The sequence below is a fragment of the Urocampus carinirostris genome, chromosome 4, assembly GCF_059441175.1.
Source record: "Urocampus carinirostris isolate Australia breed hairy pipefish chromosome 4, RoL_Ucar_1.0, whole genome shotgun sequence".
NCBI classification, from domain to species: domain Eukaryota; kingdom Metazoa; phylum Chordata; class Actinopteri; order Syngnathiformes; family Syngnathidae; genus Urocampus; species Urocampus carinirostris.
The window spans coordinates 31,459,594-31,466,132 of NC_142352.1; positions in this window are offsets into that span (position 1 = coordinate 31,459,594).

The following is a 6,539-nucleotide window of genomic DNA, read 5'->3' on the forward strand; positions in this document are numbered from 1 at the left end:
ATAACAAATCAAAAATTAATAAGGAAATCAATCAAAGAAGAAAAACATAAAAATAATAATACAAGGTATCGAAACGCCTGAAAAAAAAACATATGGCTGCTGACTAGAAAAACACATTTTTATTTAGTTCATTGCGTGTAATACCAGTGCTCTAACTCTTAAAGTGTTAAACATGAATGGAAAGGTGAACATTAACTGTTCTCTACATTAGTTCTCATCCCTACTCCTTGCTGCTACAAAACACACAAAAAGAACCCCCAAAACAACTGAAAAATGATTAAATACGAACCTTCAAAAACAAAAATAAACCACCCCAAAAATGACAGAAAAACACCAAAACAACCCCAAAAACACCTGCAAAATGATCAAGAAACGAATAGTAGCCCCCCAAAAACACCAAATTTAAAAATTTGAAGAACGTAGAAAAGTATAAAAAAATAACTGAAAAGTACTGAAGTACTGAAAAGAATGGAAACATTTACAAATGCTGCCGTTTCTCAGGAGGTTGAGTGCTTATCTAAGAGATCACGGGTTCAATTCCTGACTCTTAGGAGTTAAATGTCTCCTTGAGCAAGACACTGAATCCATAAAACCTCAGATAAGCTGACAAAAGGTAAGCCTCCTTCCACCAGATGGCGCCAACCAGCTTTGGAATATGTGTGTCCAGTCACCACGCTCCTGAACCTTTATAATGGCATTTTTAACATTGCCGGGTCAGTTCCATTTCAACTGCCACACCAGGTTTGTGTTCTTTTGTTACAGATTATTTGTCAGACATCTTTTACTTTGTCCCTTGCATCATCCATTACGTAAGTGTAAATTGTCTGCATTTATATAGCGCTTTTCAAGTAAGTGATGACCTCCCAAAGCGCTTTACAATGTGCTTCACACTTTTCCCTTTTAAACACTAACTGACCAATAGCAGCGTCAGCCATGCAAGGCAACTACCTGCTATCGGGGGCATTAGGGATTCAGTGTCTTGCCCAAGGACACAAATCACACAGAGGAGCTGGGAATCGATGCTGCGACCTCTTGATCCGTGTTTTGTTCTTTGTTTCTGGTATTGACTTTGTCAGGTATGATTTTGTTTGGACATATCATTTGTTTTCTAAAGATTTTGTTACTTTGTTCCTGGTTCTGATAATACATACCATCCTTATTTTGAATACCCTTACCCCAGTTCCTGCTTCCTCTTGTTTGGGTCCACCAAAAAAAATATACCAAAGAGCCTCTTTAAACTGCAAAGACACCTAGTTGCTTTTTTTAATGCGGTATTTTTCAATCCAGGTGGTAACTGGTAATTTCCAATCACTGGGCATAAAAAAGTATAGTTTGATAGAAAATGTTATGGTTAAGCGAAAGAGAAAGTATTTACATACCTGGAATACGATGTTCATTGTTGATATTGACTACGTTTTATGAATTGATACCAATGCAAAATCTATTGCAGCCCGGTCATCCTGGAAAGGGGATTACCTCTTGTGTGGCCCCTTCTCAGGGTTTCCTATTTTCCTCATGCTGAGTTTTGCCTTGCCTCCATGCAGGTTTCAGAATATGGGATGGTGTAATTGTAGCCTATGGAGTCCTTATGACTATTTGATATTACGGGCTGTACAAATACATGTGACTTAACTTGACCCCCTCGCACCCCAAGTTAATGCAATCATATTACCTCAAAGAACACATTCATGAATTCTATTTCAACTACAACAACATCAGAATGGATTTGTTTCCCCAGATGTTCTCTGGTTGATAAATGGTAGTCATCAAATACAGCCACAGTGGGTGCTTTTCCTCGGGTTTGCCGCTTGGCTTTGGCGACATCCAGTGGACATATTTAAAACTGCAATGGTTGGTGTAATTCGGCTGTTTTCTCTCTTGTGCTTCTCAACAATACTCACTGCCTGGATTAAATCTGTTGGCAGGCCGAATGTATAACACTTGTTTTTAAAATTATTTTCATAGTGGTTTTTAACCTGAGTTTGATCGAACCTTAGGAGTTCAATGAGGGAGTCTCTAGTTTGGTGGACCCTCTGCTGCAGATGTTAAAACGCACTGACTTACTAGAGTCTAGTAACTAGACGCTATGGTATGCCAGCCTTGACCATCTCTAGCTGCAAATAATCATGTGACATTGCTTGGCCAACCAGCGCTTGCGTAATTCAGCCCGCTCAGGAGCTTTACATTGTAATAATGTTCATAGTATGTTGTGTAATTTCTCATACTATATTAACTCGTACTGTGTTTGGCAAAACAGACAGTGGTCAGAAGAATGTGTACGTTTTGGTTCTCCATGTATCGGGATAGAAGTCACAATCCTGTCTGTTGGCCTCGCAATACGAAAACTTATCACTGAATGGGGTCAGAATTTGTTGTGTTAGACAGCTTGTTCCCCTTTTGTCAGTCATTTGCACTCTGCCGCAATCATGTACCAATCATTTGTCCTTTCTTGAGTCTTCGTCCATTTCCAACAGCTTTCAAATGCACATTCAGCTGAATGTGATGCTTAAGTTAGACCAACCTCCCTCTGAAAATTGACTTAATACTCTGGCTTCGCTTCACTGTTATTAGCTTACTAACCTGCAGGCGTGCACGGTACGTACAAGGCTGGGTAATACACAAATGTTAATGTTATTTCTGTGATTGGCTGTGTAGCGCAGGTTAACCTTATCTATCAATTGCTACCTATCACATTATTTTTTATCCCCCAAAAAAAACAAAAACTGTATATATACATATCCATTTAAATGAAGATTGATCTCTCTCTCTCTCTCTCTCTCTCTCTCTCTCTCTCTCTCTCTCTCTCTCTCTCTATCTATCTATATATATATATATCTCATTAGCTGCACCGCTTATCCTCAGTAGGGTCGCGGGGTTGCTGGAGCCCATCCCAGCAATCATCGGGCAGGGGACACACTGAACTGGTTACCAGCCAATCGCAGGGCACACAGGGACAACTCGCTCGCTCATTCACACCTAGGGACAATTTGGACCGGCCAATCCACCTGAAATGCCTGTCTTTGGAATGTGGGAGGAAACCGAAGTGCCCGGAGAAAACCCACACAAGCACGGGGAGAACATGCAAACTCCGCACAGGAAGTCCGGTAGCTGGATTTGAACCCACACAGGAGGTTCCCAAGACCTTAGAACTGTGCCGCACACGCACTGACCACATATATATATATATATATATATATATATATATATATATATATATATATATATATATATATGTTTCTGTATATAGAGTTGTGGTCAATAGTTTAAATACACTTGTGAAGAACATAATGTCATGGCTCACTTGAGTTCCCAGTTATTTCTACAACTATGGTTTTTCTCTGATAGATTGATTGGAACAGATAGTTCATTCTCACAAAAACATTCATGAGCACAGTATATTCAACAGCTTATGGATGATGTTGACTTTATGAAGCTGTCAATTGACATTCTGTTATCACCTATATTTCATGTTGATGTCTGTGTCCTGTTTGTTAATCTCCTCATCCTGAGGTTTTTGACATTTTCTTTGCTCTCAATTGAGTTTTACAGGAGGGAATTCTGTAGTCTATACAGCCCTTGGAGACTTCTTGTGATTAAGGGCTTTACAAATGAACATCACTTCTTGCCCCCCTGTTCCAGATTTTAGTAAGATCTTCTTTCCACTCCTTTACAGTTTGGACTGTTTAAGCAGCATTGTGGAGAGCACCAACTCAGACGAGATTCCCTGGGCACTGGCATGGTACCTCATGGATCAGGATTCCCGCAGAACAAACAGCCCTGCAATCCAGTCTGTAGAAAACTGAAGTGCCAAACGGATGGCAATTTCGAGCTGCTCTGCAAAGGACTTTTCCTCCATAATAGCAGCAGTTGCCGTGATCAATTTTATAAGTATTGCAGTGATTTTCAAAACAAGAAGATGATTGCTTTGAATATAAGAAAATAAAATCATGTTTTCTTTCCCCACATTTCATTGAACCCACTTGCACAACTTTAAATATAGGGTTTTTTTGTGTGGAAGTGAGATGTAATTTATAAGTACGGTTTATAATAAAATACTGTAATTATCATTCAAAATCCCTAAGCTGATGATTACACTTATTTTAACAAAGTCTTACTCTGGGTTCATGTTGTAACTTTGTTTCGTAGCTTTGTGGGAATTTTCTATTCTATCCATCTACCCTGGTTATATCCCTCGAGAGCACCAGCAAGACAAACACATATAAAAACAAAGAAAATGAAAAAAAAGGGAAAAGGTAGCTAAAAACACACACAAAAAAATTTGGACCTTGGCCAACCCAAATGCCTAAACACCCAAACAAGTTAAGCACCTCGGCACCCAAGTTGGTCATGCTTTCGTCCATCCAGATGAAACTGGACACAAGAAAGCGGCCATGTCACTCGGGTCAGGGTGACACAACACACTCTTTGGTTCAACAGCAGGGCCCGACAGCTTTCTCTGGTTTACCCCTGCTGCATCATACGGGAGCCCTGCCCATCCCTTAGAACACGTCTAAACATCCCACTATCCTATACAACACCTCCCCACTCATTCCTGTCGCCATCAAGAGCTATAGCTTCCATTATATTTAGACCTCTTTCCTGCAGTGCACTCATAACACCATCCATCCCCGTCAATCGCGGCCTTCCTCTTTGTCTCCTTACATTTACCTCTGCTCTGTAGATCCGCTTCAACATTCGCTCCTCATCCATCCTCTACAGTTCAGTTTACTGCCCAGATTTTATTTTCGTCTTTAGTCTGTGACTCGGTGTGGATTGTCTGGTGTGTGGAATTTAAACCCAAAACATTTCCACAGCAAGTTAAACACATTGTTTGGCATGGCAGTTTATTAAAATTGTAATATTTACTGTAATATTTGACCACTATATGTGACTTTATTGTGTAGTGCAAGTCAAGAATGCAAAAATGTGAGTACGTCCTTGACTCTAGCCAACTCCCATTAGGGGGATATGGCTCCAGTAAATACATACATCAAAATATTTGTCAAATTTCATAGAAAAAATGTTTCAAGTATATTGTCAAATGTAGTGCTTAAAATGGGACATAGTATATTACATTGCTTTGAAATGTTTTTTTTTTTCAAGCAGATTAAATGGTCTATTTAGAGAAAGCAATGGAATATAACATTGGTAATTTTTTTCTATTTTTTAATATTGGACAACTGCAGAGCAGATTGCATAGGATGCCAATTTGTTATTTTGTCCATTATTGCACACTGTTGTTCATTTTTGACTCTTATTAACTGTTTACATTGATACGATTGGCCAATCCTGTTGCTGTTCTACGATTCCCACACCCTCAAGGGCAGACTTGGTTTTTGTAACTTAGGAGATTTACTATAAAGAAAGGTCTCAGGCTAGGGATTATGAAATAGGTTTGGGCTCTACTCCGATTTTCTTGCAAGTTCATGATCTATTGATGTCTTCGCTTCTTATTTTGAGTGTCTGCTAAAGTTAAAGTGTATCAAGCATGTACATGTAGATATCTGCAAATTTTTTCACCGGTGCAAATTGTTGCTGCTAATCTAAAAAAAGTTTCTATTGCCAACAAAATTGAACCACCCCAATCGCAACCGGTTTCTAACTGGCATGATGTTTAGTAGTTATATATTGAGCCAAATACGGTACTGAGACTTCGTAGTGGCTCCCTGGTGCTTTTTCAAAAATATTTGATAATGAAAAAACATAGGATTTCAGTAGGACTGAACCGGACGGTAAATGCAGTTTTTTATAACGTCCACACGATGAAAGCAAATTACAGACGCTCCCCTACTAACGAATATTTGGTAGATACATTTTTTTCAGGATCTCGAAAAATATCCGTTCATTGCTGTAAGTTAGATGTTGTATTGTGCATCTTTTTTCTGAGTACAGGACAGCACTGTAGTGCTTCTTTCCGCCGCTACCTGCGTGTGGCAGTGTGAGAGCTCACCCAGTATCCATTCTGGAGAAAAAAATCTGCTACCTCTTCCGAGTTTGTGTGTAAACATACTATACTGTATCTCCAGTGCGCTAAGAACTTTGAAAATTGAATTGTTTAATGTCCCGTGCATCCATTCAATATGGATGGTGTAAAGTGTAAAATAGAAGCGAACCGTTTCATTTGAAATGAAAGTGGAATATGAAAGCTCGATGCGGTTGAGAATATAGTTGGATCGCTTTTTTTCAGCCACTTTCTACCACGGAGGAGGGAGTCGCCTAACTTTTGAAGCTCATCTTCCAAAAGTAAGTGAGACTTAACTTTATTAATCTTCATAGAGCATTTTATTTTATGATTTTTTTTTTTTTAGTACAAAACAATACAGCTTTCTTACACAAATCTTAAACATACTTATATAAACCTTAAACACACATTCCATACAAAACATAGCACTGAAGCAACTTACGAACAAATTCAACTTACCATCTCGTTCGTAGGTAGGGCAGCGTCTTATGTCCTTGAACCATGCGGTTTTGCAAATAAAATAACAATTTTATTTTTTTGATTAGTATTTGACAGTGCAGAAGTTATTTGTATAAAG